Raw genomic sequence first — 21,634 nt, 5'->3', positions numbered from 1 at the left:
AATTGAAAAATCATATCTAAGTCATTTTTAAACTGTTTATCGGCACCATGTTAACAGAATGATTTTGAAATAATTCCAAGTGTTTTAGAATGATTTGATTTAGGTTTCGAACTTTTAAGGATGATTTGAAATTAAATTGGATTGTTTAAGAATAAAAATAAAAATTGAAATTTAATTTCCACTTTTGTTCGAAATTAGACTAAGTTGATCAATGAATAATGCTCCTTGGCCAAGTCAATAATAGGAGTTGAGGTCACATGATGGAATTATTGAATGTTGTGTTTTTGTTTTCAAGCTGTCTAATCATATAATGACACGTTTCCCTTTTGTCATTGAGTATGCCATTGACTCAATTGTTTGATCAATGGTCACCCTAGTATGAACTTATTGAACTCATAACCAAAAAGTGAACATGAAAAAAAAAATATTATCGAATTGCGATTTTAAATCGAATCAAAGTGACAGAATAAGGTTTGAAGTTTTTTTTTGAAAGGTAATCATATTTATTAATAAAAAGATAATAGACGGAAAGTGTCTTATCAATACAAGAGAGAAACAACATGAAATTGGGTAGTCCTTCTATATGAGTAGTAGCCGCCACATTAAACTAAGTATACAAAGTCAAATAAAATAATTCTTTTATATGCTCCGTTGTCCGTGTTTGGTCTTAAAAATAGCAGCTATTTTTTTCTCCTCACACACACCAAACAACGCATCCCGAAATGAGATCTCATAGAATCCTACTATTCTTATCACGGATTTTATTTTCCATGCCTCGTAACACACCCTCAATATGTTTAGGCAACACCTAATCCAAATGTTGAGAAGCTAAAATATCATTCCACAACCACCGAATACCATCACAATGAATGAACAAGTGGTCAATCATCTCCTTATTCCTGTCACACATATAACACTACTCAGTAACCTAAAAACCTTTCTATCCACTGTTAACACCTGCCCTCTTATCGTCGTCCACAATAAAAATTACCACCCATGGAGGTAGTTTACACTGTCATACTATATTCCAGGGGAATGATCTCTACACGAGTCCCGACATGGATCTAAAATAAGTACAAATTGAAAAAATACAATCACATGCCAACCTCTACCTGCTATGATCATCATCTTCTATCCAAATATGCGTCTTTTACAAGGAGTTCAAAAACAATACATAATCATTCAATTCATAATCCTGTAGACCCTTTCAAACAAAATATTCCAACTGTAGCTTCCATTGTGTATGGCTACTACATCATTCACCATAGCATAAGACTTCAAAGCAATGCAATGCAAAGAAGTAAACCAACTCTTTAGTAGTTGGTCTCTACACCAACAATCATTCCAAAACATGATATTGTTACCATTCTCCACCACATAAGTCAATTTATCTCGAAACTCATTCTATCCTCGTCTAATATAGCTCCACCAACCCCTTCCATTACACCAAACTTCGCTCCTATGATATCTCTCCAAAAATTCTCCCCCTCCACCCCAAATCACCACAGCCACTTGTCGAATAATGTCTTATTAAACAAAACAAGGCTCTTCAACCCAAGACCACCCATCCTTATAGGAGAGCAGACAACACCCCAATTAACCAAGTGCAATTTTATCTCTTCCTCCAATCTTGCCCATAGAAATTCCCTTTGAATCTTCTCTAATCTTATTTGCCACAGTAACAAGAATAAAACATAATGACAAAAAATAAGTAAAAAGATTTGAGAGTGTGGATTTAATGAGAGTTAGGTAACGTCCCTTAGAAAGGTACATACGCTTCCACATCGCTACCCTCTTTTCCATCCTTTCGATAATTTTATTCCAAATATGTTTACTTTTAAACCTTGTCCCTAACGAGAGTCTGCCTAAGATACGACATAGGCAACTGTGCAACCCTACAACCCAGTATATTGTCCAGGTCACCCACCTTAGTGATCTTTCCGAAGAATAGCCTCAAATTCCCCCAAATTTATTTTCAATCGTGACACCGCTTCAAAGCATAGCAGCAATCGACTTAAGTTCCTGAATTGCTCATTATCTGCGTCTCCTAGAATCAATGTATCATCTACAAACAACAAATGAGACAACTGTAAGTGACCAACCATAAAGCCTCTTATCAAACCCTTCCCTACTACTTTCTCAAATATTTTACTGAATGCCTCCATTACAATAACGAACAACAATAGAGACAATGGATCCACTTGCCTCAAACATTTGTTGCTTCTAAAATAACAATAGATATACAGAAATGAACACACTTATCCCCGAAGCCATATCGTCTGAGCATATATAAAAGAAATCCCTAGTCTATATGATCATAAGCCTTTTGAATATCGAGCTCACACAACATCCCTGGAATCCCCAGTGTGAAATCATTCTGAAACTTAGACACTACTTTCCCCAGCACCTTCTTTAACCTATTCGCTAAAACCTTCGCAATGATTTTGTACAATCCACTGACTAAACTAATAGGGCGAAAATCCTTAATGTCCACCACTCTCGATTTCTTGAGAATTAGCACAATAAAAGTAGTATTAGAACTTCTCAAGAACCTACCACACTGAAAAAAATAAGTAAGAATATTTGTAATGCCCAGTCCCACCACCTCCCAATAGGCCTTATAAAATGAGTATAAGAAGCCATTTGGTCTTGGAGCCTTATCATCATTCATACTGAATACCACCTCCCTAATTTCATCTTTCCCAAATGGTCTCTCTAATCGGCTAGCATCCTTTGTAATAACAGTGAAGTCCAATCCTCCAAATCTAGCCTCCACTCAAGCGGTTCTCGATAGAGATTTTGATAGAATCTCACCATTTGGGTCCCGATATCCTGTGGATCCTCATAAGTTACCTCATTTATCTCCAATAATGTGATAGAATTATTGCGTTTGTTAGAATTCGTGACCCTATGAAAAAACTTGGTGCATTTGTCCCCCTCTTTGAGCCACGTAACCCTAGATCTCTAATGCCAGGCAACCTTCTCTATCTCTACCAACCTCTTCAACTCTCTCCTCAACTCTTCACGTCTCTCCCTTCCCTTTCCAACCAATCTTTAACTTTCTCCTACCTATCTAGCTCCTATATGTCTAAGAGGTACTGATTTTTATGCCAATTTCCATTGCCCACTACTTCTTCATTCCATCTCTTTAGATTCGCTTTCAAGGCCTTCAACTTCTGATCCAACACATAACTGGGAGTTTCTCTGAAATCATAAGATGTCCACCAAGTTCGGACACGCTTCCCAAAACCTTCAACTTTTAACGACATCTTCTCGAACTTAAAAAGCTTTCTTCCATTACCCATCATATTTCCTAATATTGAAATGGAGAAATGATCAGAATATACCCTCCCTAATATCCTTTGAGTGACATCTGAATACTTAGCCTCCCACTCTCCGCTGACCAATAACCAATCTATTCGAGATGGGACAAGTTGATATCGATTAGATGATTAGGTAAAATCTTTTCCAATCATAAGCAAATTAGATTTGAGAAAATGATTTATGTTTAAATTTTTTTCAAAATTACCTAAAAACAATTTGAATCAAAAATGAACAAAAAACTGGCCAAACAAGTAAATCCCTAGGGCATTGACATGTTATTTTAGTTATAGAGGAATTTCTGCCAAAGAATCATGCTATAAGTACAGAAATTTTTTGACAGGAAAATCTTAAAGATAACACATGACGTGGTATCATTGAAAGATGGAAAAAAAGAAGAAAAATAGTCCATTTACATTTTTCCATATCAACGTCGATACAAGTTTTGTTGAATTTTTTCAGTACTCATGGCTTTATTGTGCTATCAAATGTCATTGAGTTAATTGTCTCAACGCTCACCGAATTTTGGGTAACGTCGCGTTTCACTTACTGAACTTTAACTTACACCCCGTTACTCACTAAACTTTACAACATTGCACTCTATTACTCACCATATTAATCATGTCACTAACAGTTGCTCCCATGGACGACGGAACTGACATGTGGGAGTTAAATTCCACCGTGTCATATTGTGTGTACACAAAAGAAACCCAATTACAAGTAAAATACTCATTTATCCCTTCCCATTCATTCGTTCATCTATACAGGCATTAACCCCAAACCCCAAATCTATCTATTCAAATTGAAACGCAAAATTAAAATTTGTAGACGAACCTAGTCCATAAATTAAAAATCTATCAAGTTCGAAGGCCAAACCGTCACCATGATGCTTGGATTCGCAAAGAGTGGGTGTTGAAATCGGTGACATGGATACAAGGAATAGAGGTAATTCAAATTTTTGTTTCTTAACTATAACACATTCACTGGCTTGTTGTCTATTTGAAGGTAACAAAAGAGACCTTTTCACATATGTTAGTTAAGTTATTAGAATGTGGAGATTTGAAGTCGAAAACTACTGAGGAAAAAAGGGTTCACCAAATTTTGTAGGAGTGAAAAGTTTTGCATACTGGGGAAAAAGGATTTACTTTGAGATACATTGTGATATTGTGTACTGCTATAAATACGACTTAAAGAAAATGCTTGTGGGTTGTGAAAACAAAATATGTTGTAGTTGTTAGATTGTGCAGACACATTGCGAGGATCATGCAGACACATTGCGAGATAATCATTTTTTATCTTTCGGTAATGTAGTATTGCATATTATTATGTATATCATTTACTACATTATTTGCTTACTATGTAGGAAAGAACAAGGGAATTTGCCAAAGTTGTAGGCATCCAGGCCACCAACTGTGGGATTGCCCAAAAAAGCAACGATGTCAAAATTGTTCTTTAGGCTTTTTGAGGTGGATGAAAGTAGAAAAAAGACCAAAAACATAGGAAAGCTATTCATTTGTTGCAGTAGAGATTGCAGGTTTTTCACATGGAGTAAGGTTTTGGCAAACATTAGGATATTATTACAAGATGAAAGTTATTCAAGTGGTGTGAAAGACGACTGTGGATCAAGATGCATTTGTATGGGAAAATGTAGTTCAATACCTCCAACTAATGAGTTGTTGAGTATGTTGGAACATTGCGGTGGAATTATCGAACAAAAGGACATCGAGATAACCTTCAATATAACCATGCACAAGGGAAAAATGAGAGATCGAGGAGAATGGGGAACAAAAGTGAAGTGAATCTATTCTTCCCATGTGCCTGACAAGAATCACTAGTTTTTTAAATTTTTAGGTCATGTATGATACGATGCATTTTTTGTTCAGTGGTTGTTATGTGTGTTATTACGACTTCAAGTTGAATACTATGTGTGTTTGTCGCATAATCATTTTAGTTGTAATATTGGATGTTTGTTCTAAAGGTTGTTAGTTTTATGTTGAGCTTATATTAGGACTAGACTATGTTTCTTTGGTTGACTGACTACTATTGATTTTCTAAACATTAGAATTTGAAGGCTTGACCAACCATGTTATTGGAAGCAGCCATTAGATTTTGGTTGGATGACTGTCAATTTTGTAAATACCTGCAGAAATTATCCTTATTTGATCTTCAATCTTATACTTGGTAGCATATAATGGTGAATTTGTCTTTGTTCATAGTACAGTAAATGTTGTCAGTGATAGTCTAATACTCATTGGTGGTGGGGCATCTTGTTTTGCATTTGGGACCAAGTTTAATAAACCCATGAAGGTAAACTTGTCATTATTGACATCCTTTGATAATAGTTTCAGTTCCACAAAAATTGGTTGATCATTTTATGCATTCAGTATGTTAATTATTGTTTCGAATATACTCATAAATCTATTAGGGTGCATTAGATATAAAATGACACCTCAAATAAACCTTCTTATAGAAATATATTGTGAACTTTAACATTGTATTCAATTTCGTACGCATTTAACTTATAATTTCTAATCCAACTATTGCACACATTTAAAAACCTTTTCTATTGAGCTGGTTTATGGTTTGAAACCAAAAACCAACCTCTGGAAAATCCACGGGGGAAAATGTACATGTTTTTCAGTTTCTAATTGGCATTTAACTTTCATCTTTACGATATAAGTTTAGTTATGTTCCAGGCTGTTTAGCTTGTTTTCATTTTAGCAGTTTGCCATATCTTTTAGGGGCATTGCAGGGTTTCTATAAATTACCAGCAGTTCACTTTCTATATATAAACACGCAAGAAATAGTTCGATTGTTGTCTCATTTTTGTGGCATTTCAAGTCAATTGCTTGTTCACTCTCATTTTCCTTACCAAAATTGCATCCCTTTGAAATCTTAATCCTCCTTAGGCCGAAAGCACGAATGCATCTCTTCTACAACAATTAGATGCAAAATAGCTCCTACATATATATAGTTGACAGAATAAAGAACGGACTAAGGACTGGAATTTCAAGAATACAATAACTGCCTCCATTAGTAAAGGGATAAAAACAAGAGTACTATAACTGACAAAATAACCACACCACAGAACGAAGACAAGAGTAGAAAGTAAACCAACAACTGCCTCCATTTAGTGAACGGATAGAGAAAATAATGCCTTCATTGACTAGCAACTTCGCATCTTTTCAACCTAAAACTGTCTCCATTTAGGCACCACCTTTCAATGAAAACTACCTCCTTTACATTTAGCTACAATATATGTTCTAGTGAAATCATAAAAAAAAAAAAAGAGGTTGTATCCAGTGGATTCGTATCCAGTACATTTACGTACATATACTCACTAGTTAAATCATTAGAAACAAAAATAGATGCTGCATGTTGGACATATATCCGCAATTTATATTGCCTTCAAAATGTATGTCTAAGTCCACCCCAGTTAGCCCTTTTGCTCTATAATTTGAAGTCTTCGTTCGTGTGATTTCGGCCTCAGTATCTTGAAGTTCAATTTTGCTCCATCACCATCACTTTAGTAATGAATTGTGCACCATCATTGCCCTCAGCTATGGGCATTGAAATAGATGGCCCATGGTTTATACATGCAATTTTCAGGTTGTACCCCAAGCCCAGGTGTAGGAATGAACTGGAAGGTGTGTTGTTCTCCATGTGTTTGACTGGAAGAATGATCGTCACCTCTGTCTGGTGTAAGTTTTCCCTGGTGGTTGAAAGAAATAAAAGTTATTGAAAGTATGACATTGAAACAATATTTAGATTTACACAAAGGTACAACAAATTGAGAAAGGAAGCCCTTTATGTCTCCCGTTGTTTGTATAAATTGACTTTCTAGACTCTACTGCCTCTAAAGTTCATCAGCCCAATCCTATAAAATAAGATTTAATTACTCCGTCACTTATTAGATTGAAAACAACAATTACACAGCATTGAAGTGAGTACTCACTGGGAAAGATGCATCTGGCCTGTTGTGACCCTGTAATCCATATAGTGAGCATGTCATTAACACCCTTCCTCTTTCTCTTAACAATAGATTTTCCTTGGAAGTGTTCTATCACATCTTCCTATGCTCTTCATTCTATTTCTCTTTCCCCCGTTGTGTTTATGTCTCCCGTTGTTCGTATAAATTGACTTTCTAAACTCTACTGCCTCTAAAGTTCATCAACCCAATCTTATAAAATAAGATTTAATTAGTCTGTCGCTTATTAGATTGAAAACAACAATTACATAGCATTGAAGTGAGTACTCACTGGGAAAGATGCATCTGGCCTGTTGTGACCCTGTAATCCATATAGTGAGCATGTCATTAACACCCTTCCTCTTTCTCTTAACAATAGATTTTCCTTGGAAGTGTTCTATAACATTTTCCTACGCTCTTCGTTCTATTGCTCTTTCCCCTGTTGTGTTTTAGTCTACGAGGGGGGCAAGATGGGTAGAGTGTCTAAATGGGGTCACAATTTTTTAACATTAATCGTATTTATAATGTGTGGCACTGCAAATATGTATCAACTGTATAGCAATTATCCACATAGTCTTCGGGTTCATTTCTACACTCTTGTATAACGGCAATAGCATGACTGCATGGAATCCCGATCAAGTCCCACCTCCTACATGCACAAGTCCATTCTTCTAAGCCAACCACATATGTCCTAGTTCTGCAATCCACCTACCATCTAGGCCCTTCTGAAAAGTGTAATGTGCATTCAATATACATACCAGTCATCTTAGCTTTTTTTCTTTTTCTTTTTTTAATTCTTGGACAAAATTGACTCTGCGTCTCCTCATCATAGTACGACGCTTCTCAATCCTTTTCATAAATCCCAATTTTATATCTGTGAGCATCGTCAAGATGAACTTCTCTCTATCATCAATCAACATCTTATTGAAAACTTCTCACAAGTTATTCAACAAAATATCGCTTCTCGAATGTGTCCTGAAATGAGATTTACTCCATTCAGTCGGATGCCTTTCCATCAACCATTTATAGGCATCATACTAAGTTGGCGAATCTGTTGCATTCATTGTCTATAGTCAACTACTGTAGTTAACTTAACGGCTCACCAAAAAAAAATCCTTCAGATTCCTTCCTTTGAACCTCACACTGAAAAAGTTTGTATACATATGCCTTATACAAAACCTATGCTCAATCGTCGGAAATAGCTCATCAATAACATTTCTTAAACCTTTCTGCTTATCTATCATCACAGTTCAATCGGTACCATTTCCCATCTACATATCCTCAACAAAATATCACATAAACCATCTCCATGTAATCGTATTCTTTTTCTGGACAACGGCATAAGCAACCGGATAGATGCAGTGTTTGCATCGAGGCCGACTACTGTGAGCATTATACCCACAAACACCACGAAGGTGACACCCATCTACTTCAATGATCTTTCAACACCCATGTCGAAACTCCACCTTGCAAGCACTAAAACAAATATAGATACCTTGAAACACTTGACCATTGAGTGCTAACATAACTGTTGATCCTAGATTGGAGCTCACGACCTCCACCGCGTATGACCTCAGTCCAACAAATTGTTCTTCGATAGTCCCGCTTATCAGCTGCTTTGCTTACCTTCTCGCTTTCCAAGCAACATTTCTATTAATATTTATCTTTAGGTCTTCCTTCACGGTCGCTTGCATACTTTTTGATTTCCACTCTGGATCTGCCTTAAACTGCTCAAAATATCGATAGACTATGAAAATGTAGTTGCAATAATGATTGTATTGATCCCGACTGCATGTGTGTTGAGGCGTATAGACTTCACTTGCACCGTATCAGAATTATTTGTCTTCGAAGCCCATATTCTCCATTTGCACTCTGCTTTACATATGCTTTGAACTTTTCTTTCTTCGTTCACCTTACAGTTACATTGTATCCATTTACTACATCATAATTCCGAATAGCCTTCCTAAATTATTGAACAGAACTAAACAATTGCCCGACCTGAAAATGTGGATCACGCATTTCCATTTCTGTCGTGAACTCTGGAAATCAATACCCCACATCATCGTCAGATGACATAGCCGACAATAGTTCTTTAGATGATGGATATTCCAAATCATTAGCTTCATCAGGTTCATTGTGTACCATTGCCACATAATTATCTTCCTCTTGTTTGGTTACAACCCCATCACAACTCAACTCGATTCCTTTTGTTACATTCTTGTTGAACTCCAAATTTTCCTCTCCAGATGATATATCGTTATCGAAAACATTGAAGTCGGAGTCATCCTCACATTTGTTGAAAAATCATTCAATTAATAACAGTAGGTGTAATTCACAAAACAAACAAAAATATGCAAATTATGCCCAACCAATATTTTGCTTGTAGTAAAGAAAACCCATGAATTAACTTAGCATTTCAAAGTCCCTCATTTGCCTCAGAAAAATAATACAAGCCTATACATATATAGATACATAAACACAGAGATAGAGATAGAAACTGAAGAAGAGAAAACTGAGAAACACGAACCCAACAAAATAAGACATTGCATGAAGTAAAAGTTAAACAAAAAATGAGCAATTTTAACAAACTAATAATTAATTCTTACAAATCAGTTTTCTTCTATCCTCCCAATCTAGGCCTGACAATACCTCCAAATTCCCAGCAACACACGCAAAAAGGTGAACGCAATTTGCTCACTATCTCTCTCTACAATGGATTTTTTTTTCTTAAAGCAACAATTTCAATATCTCTTCAAATAACCCCTAATTGAAATTGTATTTTCCACAATGTCGACATTTTCCACTCAAATCCAACCAAGCGAGTGGGTGTTCGACAATACGGAATAGATACAAAAATTAAAACATAACAGGGAGCCGTCATTTGTAAATATTTGATAATCAAACAATATGCCTCCCTGGTGATAGGGTTCATACACAATGGGTTGAAATCATGTTTAAACCTTGTATTTGTATGTATACATATATCATTTTCTTGTTTCTTTTGTGTACATGCAATATTACACGGTGGAATTTAACGACCACATGCTAGTTTGTCATCCAAGGGAGCAGCTATTAGGAATGGGATTAACGTGGTGAGTAATGAAGTGCAACGTTGTAGAGTTTAGTGAGTGATGGGGTGCAAGTTAAAGTTCAATGAGTGAAACATGATGTTAACAACGTTGCGTGAGAGTTGAAAACAATTAACTCAATGTCATCTATATCAAATGTTTCTAGCAACCATTTTCTATACATATAGAACAGATCTAAGTTAGCTATATACACACAAACACCTTGGACTCGAAAATGGCGATTTTGAGTTGATTTCTGGTAGAACCAGAGTAAGAAAATTTAACATTGGAATAGAAAAGACAAGCAGCAAAGTAAACTCATGTCTTCGCTTTTGAATATTCCTGCAGTATCAGTAACAGTAAGTTTCATTGCCATCTTCACATCAGCTTATACACTAGTTTCACAATCTTTATATGATCACAGCCCAGTTGGAAAGCCGTTGTGTCACGAAAACAGTTGAATTACTCCTTTTCCTCGTCCAATTCGTGTAATTCAAGTTCAAAACTTGGTGGGTTTCAAGTTAGGGCATTTATCTTCAATCTCCAAGCGCTATTTTCACAATCTTCATATGATCACATCCCCGTTGGAAAGCTACTGTGTTACGAAAATAGTTGAATTACTCCTTCCCCTCGTCCAATTCGTGTAATTCAAGTTCAAAGCTTGGTGGGTTTCGGGTTAGGGCATTTATCTTCAATCTTACCCAAGTGCTATTTTCACTATCTTCATATGATCACAGCCCAGTTGGAAAGCTGTTGTGTCACGAAAATAGTTGATTTACTCCTTTCCCTCGTCCAATTCGTGTAATTCAAGTTCAAAGCTTGGTGGGTTTCGGGTTAGGGCATATATCTTCAATCTCACCTAAGATCCCCTTGTCAAGGACGCTCTTATGGTAAATTAATATTTAAGGGCTTGATTTCTTTGTGTGTCATTTTTTGCTTCTGTGTTGATTTACCTTCTTTGAGTTGCCCCATGCTCGTGGAATTCATATCTAGGTATATATTTTCGAAATTCTTGAACCCAGGAATAATATTCAGACTGAATATTCTCGTTAAGCTTTGTTTGGATCCGTACTTTTAGTAGGTGAAGAAAAAGAGAAAATGTTAATAAACAAAGTTCTCAACTTCCATATCTACTTTTACTTTTAAGTTCCAGAATCAAAATGGAGCAATGATAGATTATGTTAACTAACAAGATAACTTATAAGCGGTGATGAGTGATATGGAGAATAGCATTCCATTGTCGCCATAATTTGTCGGAATAGTGAGTTACATTAGCTTTGAGAATTTTTGTTTCGACTAATTATTCATGGGCATGGACAGATGCAATGAAATCCTCTGAAAAAAGACTACCATAAATACTGAATTTTTTAGCTTCTTGTTTTGAGATTTCTTCACACTCGTGCTTATATATTGAGGATAGAGATTTTTTCTATGGAGCATGTGTTTTTTGGTTACAGAGTGTAGCTAATTATGTACTCCACTTGCTAGAATGACCATGCTCCGAGTATCCCTATAAAAGCTAAACTTTTCTCAATGATACCAATCTTTGTTGTAGTCACTTTTTAAGTGTCCATATCTAGGGATGACAAATGGGCCGAGCGGCTCGTCGACTCGCGAAAATGGAGCTCATGGACGGTTCGGGCTCGTCAAAACACGAGCTCAAGCGCGAGCCGCTCGCAACGAGCCCGTGAGCGGCTCGTTTTGAACGAGCCATGAGCCCAACAAGCCCACGAGCCGGGCTCGTTTGGAAAGTGACTGAAACAATCACTTTTTTTAAAAAGTGATCGTTTCGGTCCCTGAATCTATTTTATTTATTTATTTATTTCAAAATTTGTGATCGTTAACGGTCACTGAATTTTTTCAGTGACCGTTTCGGTCCTTTAATTTTTTTTCTTCCCTCCTCTTCTTCTATAAATAGTGGCATTTAGCCACAAAATTTTCTACAATTCACTCTCAACTCTCAATTATCTTTCTCTCAACTCTCTTGTATTGTGTTGATAGTTGTGCAATTTTTATATACAATTTATACAATATACAATTCTCATTTCTCATTATATTTATTTAAATTTCATCCAAATTTCATTTCTCACTACATTTATACAATTATTCTTTTACTAGTTATTACTTATTACAATTAAACAAATGGATCCACGCACATTTGTCGAAAACTTGTTCGGTGTGGGAGGAAACGAATCGCCAATAACACCATAAAGTCAATTTTGAAATCAATTTGAAGGTTTAAATGACGTACCCCTACCTGAAGAGATTCTAGATTTGGATCTTCATCATCATGTAAGCGGCAATCCAAATTATCCAATTAATTTGGATGATATTGACGTTCTCGAAGCGAAACACGATCAAGAAGAAGAGGCTGAATTAAACATTCCTGATACGAGGGGAAAGCAAAAGGGGAAAAAAACAAGCAAAATGTTGGGATCACTTTAAGTTGATTTCAACGGAAAAAATTGTCAATGGAGTCCCAGAATTCAAAGCAGTGTGTAAATACTACCAACAAAGATTGGTATGGTAAAGAGGAATTGGTACCACCTATCTCAACCGTCATTACAAAGTATATGCGGTCAAACACGAACTTATTCCAGGCTGCCAAAGACAATTGCGATTTGACAATCTAGACGTCGATGGTTCTGTTATACCCCTATCCACATGGGTGTATTCGGAGGAGAGAACTCGAACCGGAATGGTGAAGTTTGTTGCTGGTGCTGAGCTGCCTTTGACTTTAATAGACAACTAACACTACGTCTTGTATGTAAAAGAATATCTGCAGCAAGGTACGTTGGGGTAAGTCAAAACACTTTTCATTCCGATACAATACAATATTTTACTGAAACAAAACAACAATTAATTATGAATTTGTAAAAATATCGGGGTGTCATATTTTTAACTTCGGATATATGGGAAGGAATTAATAAAAGAGCATATATAGCTACAATTGCACATTATATAGACCCACTTTGGTGCATGCATAAAAAAATTATTGCTTTTAGAATTATTGAGTTTCCTCACAACGCTAATAATATATTTAATGCTATTATTAGTATTGTTAGATAATATCATTGCGAAGGTAAAATTCGTTCATTTACTTTCGATAATGCTAGTGTTAATAAAGTAGTTGTCGATAAATTGCATAAGGTACTGCAACATAATTTTGGTGGATATTTGTTTCATATTTACTGTGTATGATTATTGTGTATGTCATATTTTAAATTTAATTGTCCAAGATGATTTAAAACATATAAAGGATGAATTTCAAAATATTAGGAACACACTAATATATATCACAATCTCCTCAAGTAGAAAACAAGCATTTGGGGATTATTGTATCGAAATAGGAGTGCAAAATATTAAAACATTTGTCAGCAACGTATGTCATAGGTGAAACTCTACTTACCTGTTATTAAAGTCATGTGAATGTTTTGAACATTTAATAACTGACTTTTATAACAATAGATATATTAGAAGTGATGTCGAGTGTACGTTGACTGAACGTGATTGACAAATAGTTTTGAAAGTTAAAAGATTTTTAACATCTTTTTATAAAACCACTAAAATTTTATCGAGCGTTTACTATCCCACCAATTGTATAGTGCTTGAACGTTTTTATATAATTGGAAGAACATTTCATAAATACAAAAATGACCCTGATATTAGTGAAATTATAATTGCTATGAAATTAAAATTTAGAAAATATTGGGAAGATTTGACTATGTTATTTCCTTTAGCATGCGTGATGGGCCTCCAATATAATTTATTGAAAATTAAATATATAATTGATCAAATTTCAAACGCCTTAACATTTGATACACCTATCACATATAGAAATTTAGAGCAAATATTATGTGAGATGTATGAATTATATGCGAACCGAATGGGTACTAATATTAGTTGGGTACCATCTGCACCTACTCCTTCCGCTAAAATTGAAGAAGAAGATGCGAAAATATTTAATTTATTTCAAGGCATTAATTCGTATAGATATGATTCATCTGCAATGTGTTCATCTACTACCACTGTTATATCATCACCATCTGTATCTCATTCTCATCAAACATCTACGGGTTCAAACCATAATGCATTGCCTGCTGAATTAATTGATTATTTCAACCAGAATATGTCAACAGATAAAACAATTAAAAAACGTTCAGACGAAGTAGTTGAATTCTGGCGAAAGTATGAACGAAGTTGGCCAGTTATATCTGTAATTGCAAAAGATCTGCTCACACCTTCGGTTAGTACTGTTGCTTCGGAGTCTGCTTTTAGTGTAGGTAAAAGAGTTTTGAGCGAGGTCAAGAGCCGACTGAAAGAAGCTATTTTAGAAGCGTTAATGTGAGTTAAGAATTGGCAGGATGCTCATTTTCGACTACAAGATAAATATGTCGAAATTGCATATCGTCAAGTAAGTGATATTTAATTTAATTATATTGATGAAACTTTTCTTTTCTTATCGTTACTTTTAATTTTCTTCAAAAAATTGTACACGCTATAAAAAATTGTTCGTGTACAATTTTTAACTCCACCTACTGAAAATTTAAATAGTCGGTTCCAAGCCCGGATAAAGGAGGAGTGTTTATAATTTATTTTATCTATTTAAAAAAGAAAAATAAAAAATAAAGATTTCATTTTTATTTTTTTCTATCTCTTTTAGTTAAAAAAAAAAATAAAAAAAATTTCTTTCCACAAATTTAATTAAATTTTTGTTAGTACTTGTACTATTACCACTATATATATATATATATAGATTTTAAATTTTTTTCTCGAACAACGCTGTGTGTACCTTTGCATATAATTTTCAAAATAAATTCCTTCTGAAAATTGAAAGGGTAATCTAATGATTGCCCTTTTAATTGTCAGAAGTCTTTCACTTCGAAAATTATATATAATTTTCGAAGTGAAAGACTTCTATATAATCTTCGAAGTGAAAACTTCTGACAATTGAAAGAGCATTTGATTACCCTTTCAATTTTTAAAAGAGATTTACTTCGAAAATTATATGCAAGGGGACGCGCAGCGTTGCTTGAAAAAATAATTTTTAATACTGTTTTAAATTTTCTTTAAAAAATTGTACACGAACAAACAAACAACACAATTTTTAAACTTCGCCTACTTTAAATTTAAGTAGCTGGTCCCAAGCCTGGATAAAGGATGAGGGTTTAAATTTTTTACCTAATTTTTTATATATAATTCACGATTTAAAAATTAAAATTACTTTTTTATTTTCCAATTTACCTATTTGTTTCAAAAAAAAAAAAAAAGATAAACGACGTCTGCTCGCAGCCAAGCTCACCCATTTTTGAACGAGCCAAGCTCGGCTCGGGCTAGCCACACGAGTCCGAGCCGAGCTCATGCTTTCATGTCGGCTCGGCCCATTGACACCCCTATCCATACCAGGATGCCTGCAGAGAGGGTACTGTCGATTAAGTAGCTGGGGAATGGTATTGTGCCTCCTGCTTATGTACATTATTTTAGGATAATACTTGGGGAATTGTAGCATGACTTGCTCCAACTGCCTTGGATCATTCTATTTCCTTCATAAGACTCCTAGTGAGATGGGTGCTACTATGATAAAACTTGACAAAAGTGATTGAAAAACATTGCTTTTGTACACTTGCACTGTACGTGTTGAAATTTTAAATAAAACATTTGTATTACTTAGCCCTTGTTTGGTGGGGATTAAAACAAGATTTAGTAAATTTTGATAAAGTTGTGAGTCTTATGAAATATGTGGTTAAAATTAATTGTTGATTTTGATTTATATTAAAATCTAGATTTTCATTTCTACCAAATAGGGGTTTAGATTTCAAAATGACCATTTAAGAGGTTAATTCTATGCTAAAGCACCTATGAAACATTCAAGCTGTTTAAATTTTGATATGCGACAAAAAAATATCCACAAAGTTTTATTCTCTAGACCTTAGATTTCTTTCGATGTTTCCAGATCTAAACAAGTCTTCAACTGTATGTTTAGCATGAAATTAACCAATTCATGAATGGTTCCCAATGGTATACGAGAACATGCGTAATTGTATATTGTGCTCGTTTGCTAAAGCTCGTTATCATAAATAACTAGTTGCAAAGAGAGTCCTACTCGTGAACTGAATTTTTAAACCCCCCCACCCCCCTTCTCTTTTCATCTCCCCAGAGAAAGCATTCAAACTTTTATTTTAGACGAAAAGTGATGAAATCTAACAACTCTTGTTAAACTGCAACAAGATATTGTTATTATGTTTCAATTGAGACATCAAAATTCATGTCACAAGATATTGAAGCTATTTAGTATTCACGTATGTGTTGGAGCAGTGTTCTAAAAAATAGATGCGTGGAGGTAAAGTTTCGGTCAATGAGCGGCGAAGCTTGGGCGTAAAAGACATTTTCGTATTTTAAACTTTTAATCAATTTAAAAATTATTTAATAATACATATATATTATAGTATCAAATACAGTTTTAAGAGTTTAACAAAATGAATATATTTTCGAACAATATACAAAATATATTATAGTAGTGCTAATTGAAATATTTGGAGAGTTTTTAATTTTTATTAATTAATAAAAGATAGGAAAATGATTAATCAACTTAATAAAATATAAATTACTATTTATACAATAGTACAATACTCTACAGCCAAACCAAATATACAATAAATGGTAGCCAATCCAAATGTACAATACGTTATATCCGAACCAAAGGTACAACGTAGCAAATCCAAAGGAATTCTTATCCCATATCGAAAGTTTATGACAAAAACTTTTGAGATGAACTCTATAAATTAGTGGACCAACAACCTTGAGGGGTAGCTCAATTGGTCATGCTTTAAGTTTACTCCTTAATAGTCATCAGTTCGAGTTCCCTCAGAGTCACTAAGGTGAGTACCCGACTGAAAAATTCAATGCCAATGGAATTAGCCGATATGCAAGTAAATTGGCCCCAACACTCACGGTCATCAACAAAATAATAAATAAAAATTAGTGGACCAATAAACGAGTGATCAACTTTTTGGGTCTTTCAATCCATTGGCTTAAAAGTTGAAAAATTAATAAATATTGTTTTTGGGCCTTTCAATCCAATTGACCTAAAAGTTGAAAACTTTATGTAATGTTAAAAAAAAAACTACTACTACTACTACTACTAATAATAATAATAATAATAATAATGCGTGCCAAGGCGTGCCTATATGAGCCTAGGAGCGCCTTAAAGCTGTCAACAGAAGCATTGACCACTAAATTAACCTGTAGGTCCAAGGCGTCGCATTTTTGCCAAGCCTCGCGCCTTGGCGAATACTAATATTAGTTTTCCATATTCAAATTTTTGTCTTTTCTAAAGTGATTGGGAAGGTCCTGAAACTTCTTATACCTCACAAGAATGATTTATTTAGAGTAAAAGAAAGGAATATTGGCTACTTCCTATTAAGCCCTTGTTTGGCCCCCATTTTTTTAAAATGTAAATGAGTGGAATAGTATTTTTTTTAAAAAAAATGAGTAGTTGAAAAAGAAGAAAAAGTTTTCGATTTATGTATAATATTATTTTATGGAAGATTGTGTGGTTGAAAATAGGAGAGAGAAAAATGTAATGTAATGTAATGTAATTGAATTTAATGTAGGCCAAAAAGAATCTTCTGCACTGTAATTATCTTTATTTATTCTGTCAAAAAGAGTACACAATCATCATTTTCTTTTGTTGTTTTTCCTTTTCTTTTTCATCGAGCAGTAACTTATTTTACTATTGTCTATCTTACAAGATTTCTAATGCCTTAGTTTTCTTATATATCAGGAGCCAGTTGCCTTCTTGGGAGGGATGTTTGCAGGTTTTCTAAGGCTTGATTTAATGAAGACTCTCCGAAGGAATGGGTTGGAAGAACAGTTGAAGGCACTGCTACTACTGAAGAAGAAATTAGTGGCAGAAAACATGCCCAAGCAGAAGAAATGCACAGTAGATTGAGATAGGATGATGATTTGTTCTTGTATTGCAATAAACACAATTGGAATGGGTGCAATTGTTATTTAATATATTTGGTGATTATCTATTATGTCTCAGTGAAAATTGGTCTTACATAGGTGCAAACTGTGTACTTATCTCAGCATCGAGAGTGTGCATAAGGTGAAAAATTGTAAGAGGGTGCTGCAATCTGCCTATAAAATTGAGTTTGGATTTGTTGTCTTCTTTGATTGTTCCCATTATCCATTTTTGATACCTTGACACATAATTTCTTATTTGCGAACTCTTTTTATAGATGGGAATATGGCGAGGATGATGTGTTGAGGTCTTGTCATCTTTCTATTTGTTGAGAAAATGTGATGCCTTTGGTGTGTCAAAAATGTATAGGTAATAGTCAGTTAAAGAGAGCAGATTTGAGCTTTGCAAAATCATGCTATTGTGAGCTTGGATGACAACAATGTTTGATATAGATTGTTGCATAATCTTCAATCTTATCCGGTGTACCATTAATGTTGTAACAGTTTTGAGCGCGTAATATATTGGAAGGAAAAAAATTATTGTATTTCTTGAAAAATTATACTATTTCTAATTTTCAGTGGTCCTGGTTAAAAGTTTGCTGGTCCAATATTAGAATAGTGTAAACAAGAGTGATGGGCAGCGTAATGGTTGATTTTTGGATAGGGGCAAGTTCAGGTGAGGGAACGTGTTGTATTTATGAAATTGTCTAGGTTTGGTGTTGTGGGCTCCTCCCACTTGCATTCCCATTGTTTCTACATTTCGAAACATCATCTTTTATTAGTAAAAAAATAAATTTCATTTTTAGTGTACTATAACGTCTCTCCATTATTTAGCCCCCGTTTGATCCCCATTAAATTCAATTACATTATATTTTATTTTTCTCTCTCCTATTTTCAATCACACAATCTTCCATAAAATAATATTACACGTAAATCGATAACTTTTCCTTCTTTTTCAACCACTCATTTTTCTAAAAAATATTATCCCCCATTTTCATTTTCAGGTAATGGGGGTCAAACGAGGGCTTAATAAACAATTTCAATGTTCAACATTGTTCTCTAACTTTTATTTAAATTAAATTTCTCTTTTCGAATAGTCACTTGCTATAAAAGAAGTTTTCTAACAATTGTCCAATTTCAAAACTTTTTCAAATAATCAATGTGCTTTTAGGGTCCCTTTGATTGTAAAGATGAAATTTGGGTGAAAAGAAAACGAATTTTAGGGGATTGAATTGCCTAAAAATTATTTTCTTAAGAATTGTAAATTATTGTGTTTGATTGGTATAATTTTCCACATGAAAAATATTGAAATGAAAGTATTTTTTGGTATTCATTTGGTTTTATTTTACATAAAAATTATCAATTAGATGGATAAAATTTACTGGTATTGGGGATGAAATTTGTTTCCATTGCAAAAAATAATAATAATAATAATAAAAAATTCAAGAAAATCATCTATCTTAAGGGAAATATTTTTTTTTACAATAATTTTTAAAATTTGTTTCCATTACCAAAAAATAAAATCGAAAAAAAGGAAAAATCGCTACAGTAACAAGGAATTGGTGAGAATTCCAATTCAAAGAAAAGTTGGAATTCGGCTTATGTGACAAGAAAGTGGGAATTTGAATTTTAGGGAAAATTTTGGACATCAAACACCCTTGAAAGTGAAAGTTGAAATTTCAATTTCATTTTCCATGAAATTGACCTCCTATCAAACACACCCTTAAAGTTATTTTCTAGCTATTATTGTTATTTTACGTTGTTATAAAAATTAGGAATAATTGCAGCAAAACTTTAAATTTTTTGAAACACTAGCAAACCTTCTTCAAACATTTGATTTATTACAACCATCACCTCAAACATTTTCAAACGTTGCACGGAAAACCTTTTTGGATAGTTTCCACCATTTTTCACCATTCGCTATGTGTTTGATTATATTGTTCTTGCCATTGCAAGTGCCTAGGACAATAATATGCTGCAGCTGGTGCAGGAAGGGTGTAAACTTGACTCAGGAAATAGTCGGTGTAAATATTTTAGTGGTTGAATTTGAACATGATTTTGTGAAGATTAGATTGTGGACTAGAAGGTGCGACATTACAGGATCCTTTTTCTAGTGTGGGCGAATTTGCAGAGCAGATGAGGGAAGATTTATCTCTTGTGAAAAAAAATAGAAAGTAACATTGGCGATTATCTCATAGTTCTCATCCAGCCAGAGCAAATTACAACCTTCAACAGCTAAGTACCACATCTTGAAGTTTGTACAATTACGGTCCTGTTTGAACCATATTCTTTTAAATAAACATATTATCAAACAGTGATTTAACATCATTTCAACCACACATTCTTTAATAAAATAATGTTACATTTTCTCATTTTTTAACCACACATTTTTTATTAATCTACTACTCCAAAATATATTCTTCCAAAATAATGTGACTTAAATACACACTATACTTGTTCTTTGCTCTTGCCCCGATAAACAGTAAACGCTTTAATTCTATTTTTCATTGGAGACGAGAAAATTACTCTTTTTCCCCTTTGAAAATTTAAAAATATTGTCAAAGTTAAATTTTTATTCAACAAGCATAATTGTGTATGAAAACTGTTCAAAAGGACTTCACCTGCAATGTTTGGAAATGTTAAGGGTGACGAATACAACAAATCAAAGATTTGGAGAAAATCTGTTAATGTTTTAAATGTTTGGATTTTTTGCAACAATTATCCTTAAAAATTAACGAGTTTGATGTAGTGATTTAATCTATCCAAATGTTTCCAGTGATAGATTGAAAACAATATAAAAGTACATGTGAATATTCATTTTTTTTTAATTTTACAATTATTAAGAAACGACATTGAAAATACCATGATCACTACATTTTCAACTGTTTCATTTTCTGGCAAGATGTTATGTAAAAACTGGTTAAAAAATTAATGAAATAAGCTAAATGAGGAAAAAAATTCAACTTCAAAGTCTGTTTCCAGATTCGGGATATTATCCACTCTTGTTTTTACTTTAATATTTTAATTGTTCATTTCAATATAAAATATTAAAAATAGGGTGATTGCTGAGAAAGATGCGAGTAGCTACTACATAGAAATTGTTATCTTCCAATGGTACCATCCGTTCGATGTCTCTTTTCCTCCAATCGTTCCTCAAATAGTTGGACATGGAACTGTAAAAATGAAAAACTGAGATTAGAAATATGTCGAGCAGATGGTACCATTGGGGTATAGTGCTTTATATGTAGCAGCTTCTAGCATATTTCTCAATAATCAATTATGACTCAGTATACAATTTAGTTATACGTGGATG

The sequence above is a fragment of the Olea europaea genome, unplaced genomic scaffold, assembly GCF_002742605.1.
Source record: "Olea europaea var. sylvestris unplaced genomic scaffold, O_europaea_v1 scaffold452, whole genome shotgun sequence".
NCBI lineage: Eukaryota > Viridiplantae > Streptophyta > Magnoliopsida > Lamiales > Oleaceae > Olea > Olea europaea.
Note: the sequence above shows the minus strand (reverse complement) of the source record.